Genomic DNA, 10,392 nt, shown 5'->3' on the forward strand with positions numbered 1-10,392 from the left:
ATATATATATATATACGCCCCTTTTCTATTTGCTCCCCACTGGTTCATTAGTCAACTCTCTTGTGGTCTTCACCAGATTGTTATGCTTTATTCCCCAGCCAGCCCTTGACTGAGGGAGACCTGCCTGAGCCCAAAAGAAGCCCGAGATATTAAGCAATTTAAGGCCCAGATGGCATCTCCCCTCTCCTTTCCTGCTCCTTAGCCAGAGTCTGTCTTATGACCCCAGCCTCCACAGCTGCAGCCTCAGCCCCAGCCATCTCCGTCACTGCTGACTCCATCCCAGCCAACTCCTGTCACTGCCTGTTCCCCAGCTACAGTCTCTGTCTCTGCTTGTTCCCCAACAGCATCCTCCGTCTCCGCCTGCTCTCTGAGGGGTCTGCAGTCTGTATTAAGCCTCATTCTCCACCTGTTCCTCGAGCCGCAGCCTTGGTCTCTGCCTGTTCCCTGAACCACAGCCTCAGTCTCCACCTGATTCTGTCAGGTGTACCCACTACACCTACTGACCAGATTAATTGGTGGACTCTATTACAACACCAGATGAGAGGAAAGGGAAAACAGTCTTTATTTGTGGTCATAAACTGATACCACAAAAACGAAATATCCAAAACACACTTAGTTCGGGAACACAGTCCGATAGCCAGGTACCAGGTGAGCAGTCCAAAACAGAGGGGGTCAGGCAAACTTCGGTGGTCACAGGCAAGCTGTAGTCAAAACAGGTATGAGAAAGAAAGCTGGGAAGTTCGAGCATAGGTCGAGACCAATCTGGCAGCTGCCAGGTGGGTGTCAGCTGCCTAAATAGGGAGAAAACAGGTGCAGATTAAGTAAAAGGACCCACACAGAGGCCAAAAACAGAAACAGGAAAACAACGCCAAAATAAAAGTACAAGAACGGAAACAGGTGGTACAAAAACCTGACAGATCCCTGAGTCGCAGTCTCGGTCTTCACCTTTTCCCTGAGTCACAGCTTTGGTCTCTGCCTGTTCCCCAAGCCACAGTCTCGGTCTCTGCCAGTGCTTGAGCCTCAGCTGATCCTGCTAATCCCTGAGCTGCAGCTGCCCCAGCCAGTTCCTGAACCAGTCCTGGAGTTTCAACTGGCTCTGTCAGCCCTTGAGCCACAGCTGCCCTTGTTGGGTCCTGAGTTGCCGCTGGCTCTGTCAGCCCTTGAGCTGCAGCTGCCCTCACCAGTTTCTGAGTTGCTGCTACCTTTGCCAGCCACTGAGCCACGGCTGCACCCCATCCCTCGGAATGGACGGCGGTTGGGGGAAAATCAGGCAAACCAGCCCACTCCGCCAAAGGTGATGTTCCCTCTGGCGCAGCTATATACCAGTGTGCTGACCAAGAGGCCAGCACTGGGGGTCCCAAGCCTGTTCCCAAGCGGGTCAGCTGGCACAACGACACTGCCTCTGTTCTCCAGCGAATTGGTTGGCACACTGATGCTGCCTCTATTCCTGTGCTGGTCAGCTGGCATGCCAACGCCGTTTCCGTTCCTGTCTTTGAATGGGTCGGCTGGCATGCCGAAGCCACCTCTATTCTTGTTCCTCAGTTGGGCTGTGAAGATGTCCCCACTGAGGTGGAGGTCCCCTAGTGTGCCGATGAGAGTGTCCCCGCCAACGCCCGGGATCCTCAGTGTGCCGATGAAGACATGTTGACCGAGGTCTCAGTTCCTGTGCCTGAGCGGGTTGGCTGGACCACCGACGCTGGCTTCAAGCCTGTTCCTGAGGGGGTTGACTGGACTGCCAACACCATCTATGGTCCTCTCCCTTGGCCTGGGTGTGCAGATGTCCCCACTGAGACTGGAACCCCCAGATGTGCCAATGAGAGCATCCCCGCTAAGGTCCCAGATCAACAGTGTGCCAACAAGGACGCGCCAGCCAAGGCCTTTGCTCCTATCCCTGAGGGGGTCGGTTGGATCACGGACACTGCCTCTGAGCTTGTTCCTGAGGGGGTCGATGATGACATCAACCCCGCATCTGTTCATCTTCCTGAACGGAACAATGATGACAATAAAGTGGTCTTACTCCCAGCTTCCAATTGGGTCGATGATGCCTCTCTGCCCTCATCTCCCGAGTGGGTCAATGACCATCCTCTTCACCAGCTCCATCTCAGCCTCTGATGGCAGTCCAGTGCTGTGGTTATCCTCTCAAATGGTCGCCTCTTCAGTTCCCTGCCAGGTGCCATGGATGCCCTCCCGACTGGCTGTTTCCTCAGTGCCCTCTGCCTGGTGCAATCGGCTCATCAGTGCTGAAGCCAACCTCCTGGTCAGATTCCCCAGCAGTCATCTGCCTGGTCTCAAGGCCATCCTCCGGAGTGGCCCCCTCTACCATCCCCTGCCTGGTCCTGTGGTCACCCTCCGGAACAGTCTCCTTGGCAATCCACTGCCTGGTCCCATGGTTGTCCTCTGGAGTGACCCCCCTTACACTCCTTTGCCTGGACCTGAGATTGTATTACTAAATGACCTCCTCTGCATTCTTTGCCTGGTCTCAAGGTCACCTTTCGGAATGGCCTTGTTTACCTGGTCCTGAGGTCATCCTCTGGGGCTGCCTCCCCTGCAGTCCTGTGGCTGTCCTCCTGAATGGCCCTCTTGCAGCCTTCCGCCTGGTCCTGGGGTCGCCTCCCTGGATGACCTCCTCCGCATTCTTTGGCCTGGTACCATGCTCGTCCTCCAGAGTGGACTTCAGCCTGCCTTCATGGTGCTCCTCCAGAGCAATGTCCTCGCTGATCTCCTACCTGGCATTGAGGCTGTCCTCCCAAGTGGAATATATGCCCCTTAGTCAGCTCTCCCATGCTCTTCACCATATCATTATGTTTTATTCCTGGATGGATCCTGGTTTCCGCGCATCTGAACAGCTATGAGACAGTGTGCATTCGGCCTCCCGTGAGTAGCCACTTCCTCAACCTACCTGCATGATATACTCACCTCCAATCCTGCAACCAAGCCAGCTCCTTTCTCCATCCTCCTCGTCCACCTGTCAGTCATCTCTCCCACCATTACCAGCTCTGCACTCCCTGTTTTCTACTCTGCCTCTGCCTCACCTCTCCAGCCGCAATCTGCACTCCCAGCTCTACGCTTACAGTATCATAAGACTTGATTGATCTCTGGTGAAAACGTGAAATAAGTATATAAGGTAGCTAACATTAGCTTCACCTTTACCAAGTGCAACATTCAATGTGATGAAGACATAATGCATCAGTAATATCATATACAGTAATGTTAATTGTGCCATTCTGCATAATGAGTACTTTTACTTTTAGTACTTTAAGTATCTTTTCATGCTAATATTTTCATACTTTTACCTAAGTAACATTTTTAATTCAGGACTCATACTTGTAAGAGCATTTTTACACTGTGGTATTGTTACTTTTACTTAAGTAAGGGATCTGAGTACTTCTCCCACCAATTGTGTAAATTCATTCATCAGTCAGGTGTCAGTGGATGCTGGAGAAGTTTGACCCCTTACTTATAGTTCTGTTGATGGTGGCGGTCTCTGCCACCAACAACAAAAACTCTTATAGGTTAAAAAATATTGAATGTAAATATACGTCTGAGAGAAAATGCTGACTTTAAACACTGTAGTGTCAAAAGCAGGGCTTGACATGAAAATCAAAGGATTATTATTATGACTGTTTTTCTAATATCTAAGTCTGAGGTCATAATTGCCATATGTGAACAGTAACAGAAAACATTTCACAATACAGTGCTGACTAATTAAACTGCCCCACATTTTCTTGTCTTAGATCATTTCTAGTAGACTAGTGACTAAGACATTGGTAATAGGGATTTGAAGGTTGTACAGACATAAATTTCTGCTTCATGGGAAATTATATTTTCTGCCCCAAATCTTGCTCATACTCAGTGCAGTTCACGCTAAGGCTGGCTGAGCAGCATTCAAAGCCCAGTGCATTCTGGGAGTGTGACTAAGTAAGCACATTGCAACTGTAACTACACAGTTTGGTTATGGACTTTATGACCCTTGTCTGTGCACAGCGCCTTCAGGCTTTGTAGAGCAGGATGAAAAATGTACTCTGCATGAAAAGACGTTAAATACTTTCCATGCAAGCACGCTGGTTTGTGTTCCCTGGAGGATCGCCGCACATTAGTTTCTGTGTCCCCAGTGTGAACGTGGTGTTTGCTTTAGTTCTGGGTGGTTTGCGCTTTGGGTTTATAGGTCATTGTTTTCAGGGCAGTAGCTCCAAAACCAGAACCAGGCAGGACTTTTGTGTTTTTAGAAGGAAGCTCTGTATGTGTTGTTGCTCTTATCTCTAAAATGTTTTTGTAGCAGAATGAGAATTCTGAGAAAGCATCCTCTGATTGTAGTTGAGATAAATATTCTTTTTACTTTTTACTGAAATACACACACAGTGTTGGTTTCAGAGCACCTACTCTTGTTTCAGAGCATCATTAATGAAGAGTAACTCCACAGATCCAAACCTTTAAAACACTGGCCTGCAATGAACAAATGTGGGCCGACATCATTGCAATGAGTCTACTAAAAACCAGAACAGCTTTGTTGTACCCATCATCAATCAGATAGACATCTGACAGTGATTCATTTGATTAAACTACAGCATATTTCAGATTTATACAAGCTTTTCTCCTTATACATCTCCCTTCATCGCTCCCCCTCTTTCTCTCCCTCCAACCTAATTGAAATGAGCTCCTCTCCTATGTAATCTAATGCTTTTTCCACAGCACTAAAGTGTCATTTTGGCTGCAGCTTAAGCACTCAGTGTGCTCAGTGCTACGTCTAACTCTTAGAGATGAGCAGAAGCCCAGATTAGACAAATGAATAATTCAGTTTATTGCTTTAAATGCAGTTTGTGGTAAAAGACAGTTATAAATCCTATTGAAGTTCCTATCATGTTCAGTACACAATAATGACCCGGAGGATTGTACTGTGACCAACATGATAGAGTAGTTTAAATCTGCTAGTGCAAAGTATTAGGCTGATTATTGTTTCTCATGTTTGTTTCTCACTTTCTCTCCCTTTAAAGTTAATTTTTAGGACAAATGAAGTGATTCTTTATTATTTTGTCCAAAATTCAAGATTCAAGATTCAAGATTTACACCTGTGTGGGTGTGTGTGTGCTTTATGTCTATGATATTGGCAGTCTTCTATATAAACTGCAGCAAATGCTCTTGAGGCTTTTTATAAATAATAATGAATGCCAGCATATTAAAGTGATTCAGGTGAGGTTGCTATTAGTTATCATTCATGAGTTATTGATCTTGTACCTAAAGCTCTAGGCAGATGATGTTTAGTATGGATGATGTTATAGTAAAACTGCTCAAGTGTATAAGCATGTTACAGTGATGATGTGTGTATCAGTTTTTTCTCTGTGTTTTTCTGCCTGTGCCTTGTATCTGCTGGGGGTGAGATTAACCTGATGATCTCATACTGTGGGTGATGGAATCATACGGCAGGTGAGTCATCAGGCAATGCTATGGGGCTCTTACTGGAACAAGACTTGCTAAGATCATCTCCCATGCAGCTTTTATCCACTGCTATACTTACTGCTGCATCATCTCCCCTCCCTCTGCCTGTTCTGCCTCATCACACAGCAGCATCTCACTTACCTACTTCACCTTCCACTCTCACTGCACTTTCCTTTCCTTGAGTCTCCTCCTTTTTCAGTCTGTGTCTTGCAAAAGTTGTTGCTTTTCTCCATTACTAGCAGGGTATTGTTCTCCTCCTTCTCTAGACAGTGGTTGCTCTGCTTTTATTCTACTTGATATGATAACAAGTCAGGTAATACTTACAGTATCTTTTGAATAAAAAACAAAAAAATTCAGGGAGTGACACATGGTGCTTTAACATGCCTATAAGATTGTCTTTGATTAAAAGAAGTACTTGTAGTAGTCACATGCTTTCATAAGAGTTTCAGTTGATACTGCTAAAAACTCATTTTAAGCACATTAAAGAACAGCCTAACAATGATTTTGATACTCTTCTTATACACTCACTGGCAACTTTATTAGATACACCTATACAATTGAATGCAGATCAATGCAACACTTCCACCTTAACATCTGTGTTTATGAAGCTCAAAACATTTAAGTTTTTGGTGAAATTGTCATAAATGTATAAATCCAATTATATGTGTATTACTGGGGTCATTGTCCATTACTGAGGCGGTGTAGTCCAGTACAACACCATGTTTACCTATGACCGAAATAATGTTAAGGTGGAAGCGTTATATTGAATAGCATGCAATTGTACAGGTGTACCTAATAAAGTGGCCAGTGAGTGTATCTGTACAGTAAATATGAAGCAGGAGCCAGTAGCCACTTATCTTAGCTAAGCATATGACTGGAAACAGGAGAAAATAGCTAGCCTAACTGTCCAAAAGTAACAAAATCTGCCTACCAGCACTAAAGCCTAATATTTAATATGTTATTTCTATTTAGTTTAATCTGTACAAAAACCCACAGAGCCAGGCTAGGATTTCCCCTTATAGCTGCTCTTTAAGCTAAGTTAAGTTAAGAGTACAGACTGCTTATAAGTATATTTATAAAAATATAAAATGATTCCTTTAATGCAAAACACAACTTAATATGTAAATATAGTAACATAACATTTCTCCTCAGGCCTTCACAAACAGCTGACACCTCCATCATCAGTTTATTACTCTCTTTCTTTGTCCTCTACTGCTTTCCCTCTAGCTCTATGTCACCCTGCCTTCTATTTGCATTTCCACTGCTGCTTGTGTTTTATGCCCTCCATCAAACAGCAGTAAACAGGAGAGCCACAGAGTCCGCTGGTTTGTTTTTTTAATTAAGTAAATGGACTTGGGTCTGCTAGAGCAGACAGAGAAATCACTCTCTGGACTCCAGCGCTGTCATAACAATTTCTTAAATTAATGAGGTTCAACTAAATGTTATTAAAATCTTGCTGTGTAATGGATTATGCATACTTTTACACACCACTGTTTGTGCTGTCAGGTTTTTCAAGTTTGCTCTCAGCCTCAAGGTGAACGCTCTGCTGTTTTACAAAAAGCAGAGTTGACAGATGCTCATGCCAAAGATGGAATTCACCTACGCAGCGGGCAACCTCAACCCTCAGCTTTACCTGGTCCTGTCAGGCTGCAATCTGACTTTCCCACACCCACAGAAGGTTCATAGGGTGGAGCAGTGCCATTGCCTGTCTTTCCAGGCCCAACAACAAACATGCACTCAGACAGAGTGGTATTATCTGTTGTTATTATTGAGGATAATTGTGTCCCATAATTATATCTATTAACTATGTTGTGTCTTTTCAGCCGCTCCAATGTCAATATTATTTCAGTGTCAGTCCTGAGAGCTGTAACCCCATGGGAAAATAATGAAAGGGGTGTTAAGGGATCACACCAGAGAAGTTTGGATTTAATTTATCTCTGTATTAAAACTCCAACAAAAATAATAATTAAAAACACAGTGTTATTATGTAGCAAATTTCAATGTATTTAGTGATACATCTGGCCACAAAAGAGAAAACAAGATTACAATTTGCCAGGCTATTTGTTTTAATCACTGAAGAAGAAAAGAAAATCACTTCTCTGTGTTTTCTCTTATTACTAAAAAATACACTGTTAGCCAGTATTCCTTGTTCCCTTGTCATACATGAGCATTTCTGAATGTTGAGTGACTATTTCACTCACAGAGGGCTTCTGTGTGCTGCAGGTGTTGAAGTATACGAGGCTGATGCTAAGGAGCATTTTATTCCAGTGGGCCTCCTGACGTCCACAGGTCTGGTCCAAGAAAAAGACCAGGAGCTGTTTCAACTTCCTCTACTGCTGTTTTCTATGGACAACAGCTTCAAACAGTATACGTCAGAGTGCACACTTAACCACAGATACACACACAGCACATACACTATTTCTCTCTCTTTTTATTACACACACCCACAAAATTAAAGCCTCTTTCTGCTTGACTTTATAAAACAAAGACAAAAATAGTATTATTGTAGAGGAGGCACAAGAAGGCTAGGAAAGACCTTGCTAACATGTCTGTGAATGAAGTTGCTGTGTATAGTTAAACTATAGTTCTGGAGGAATAGGTAGCCATGTGTTAAATTTATGAAAATGGGTCCTAGAAGGTTTGTTGGGTTGTAGGGTGTTTGTTACTGCCTGTGTGTGTTTGTCAGAGCTATCTTATCTGCCATCAGTAGAAAAACTGATGGCAAATAGAAAAACATACCAGAAAAACATACTATTTTTAGTATAACAGCAAAAAATAGCACAATCTTATCTTAATCTCTGTTACAAATAAAAACTTATGCTATGGTGATTAAAAAAACTATAAAAGTATATATAGTATATATATATAGAACAATTTTAAAAGTTAAAAAAAGTTTAAACTTCATTACACATAACAGCCAATTTAGGCTCTTATATTGCTCTAATGTATGAATGATTACAAGTTGCAAGATACATTTAAATAATTATATATAATAATCAAAATGTTTATGTTGTATTTGGTCAAAGTGGCCCTAATTTTAACTAGTTTGTGTACTGTTGGGTAGTTTAATCTATAAGCATGTTTAGTGACATGATTTATTTAAACTAAAATTTTCAAGTAACAAGCAAGTAAGTATTAACTATACCTATCAAAAAAGCATCCTCAAAATTCTCTTCATATATACATTTCTCTGTGTTTTCGCAGTAGAATTTTACAAAGTTGCAGTAAAATGGTAAATACTTTAGTTGGGTCAAGAGTTTTCTTTATCCTGATCACAGAATTTAACAAATAATACATTTTCAATTTAAGAAATCACCACTCAGTTGAAGGGTGACTGTTGGCAATAAAGGTCAGCATTACTGAGTTATCTTACAAGCCATGTCCTACTTTATTTTGAATATCAAGCAGATTTAGAATGTTATATATAGTATAGCTGTAGAGTACAGTGTTTAATAGTAGACTTAAACACCAAACCAGTCATCAGGTAGGGCAGCAAAGCAGAGAGCTCCCAGGATGGATTATGCTAGCGTCTCTAAAGTCCCTTGAGCCCACAACACTGGCCTTTCCTCTAATGGAAATGTACTGGTGGCTCCTCTAGGCCTAGAGCCACACATTGTTTGTTTGAATGGCCACACAGGCCCCCTTCTGCTGCCTGTCTCTTTCCTGAAGACTGTCTTTACTGTTTGTGCTGCTAGGTGAGTGCACGTTTGTGGAGCATTGTTCAACATAATGGACACATCATGTTTCCTTTTTATGTTATTCTGCCTTTATTTGGGGAACATCCTACTCTACTGTGTGGTACAATCATGTGGAAAGTTATTCTGAACTCCTAGTAATACCCAATAAATAGTGTTTGCTTCTATCTATGTGTGTGTTGGATGTAAACCACTTAATTCACAACTCCAGACCAAAACATACAAGAACGTTCATTTGTCATCATACAGTTAGTTTCAGGTTTGCTGTCACAGAGCCTCTGTTTCTCCTGCCTGTCACTGTGATTAGGGACTAAACTGGGACCAGTTAAGTGACATATTTTGCTTTGCAATGAAACCAGGGCTTCATATGGCATTGTGTCGGTGTGGGAGCAGAAGCTCATGCAGCACGTTGGGTCAGAAGTGATGTAGCACTGCGCTCTCTCTGCCATCTGGACTTTCCATGTGTGATGTGATTAGAAAGCAATTTGCTCCTTGACAATCTGACCCAAGAAAAATACCTGCTTTATTAAAACTAAATAAATGACCCCATTTAGCCCCAAAGACAAAGAAGTGAATGGTTTAGCAACCTGAATACATCACATGGATGGATTATTATAAACAAATAGAGGTTTTAGGAGAAAATCAGAGCACGATGAACATGCTCCTTATCTTGACATATGGCAATATGCCACCAAAACCTCCAGTTGTTTTGTATGACCCACAGTCTGGACTGAAAGGTTTAAGTGAACAGAACAAAACTTGGAAGTTAGGATTATCAGAAGTATTGTAGTAATCCACTTTAGATATACTTTGTGAGTCCCAGAACTTTGGTATTTACATCTTATACTGCACTGTGGACACGTCATCCCTGATTTTCATTGGTTTCATCTAATTTTGTACTGAGTAGCAGAGAACCCAACCCTCTCCAAAGCTGCTGCTCTAGCAGAAACAGACTAAGCTTTCTGGATAGTATAATAACGTGGCTGTATATTTCACATTGCTTAGCAGTTAAACAGTTAGCTCTCAAGAGAATTGCACTGTGCTGGGTTACATAAAAAAACAAGCTACCTTGTAAAATAAATATTTCTGGTTTGATCTGGCTGTAGTTTGAGAGAAATTGGAAGGTCTGTGGCACTTTTTCCAACACATTCTCTATAAATGAGTCTTTTAAAGACAACAGTTTTGGCCACAAGAAAGCCCCCTCGAAACAGTGGGGATTATACAGTCTGATGTAAACAAAGCTCAGTCCTACTGTGCTGGTGAC

Source organism: Monopterus albus, unplaced genomic scaffold (genome assembly GCF_001952655.1).
Source record: "Monopterus albus unplaced genomic scaffold, M_albus_1.0 scaffold459.1, whole genome shotgun sequence".
Taxonomy (NCBI): Eukaryota; Metazoa; Chordata; class Actinopteri; order Synbranchiformes; family Synbranchidae; genus Monopterus; species Monopterus albus.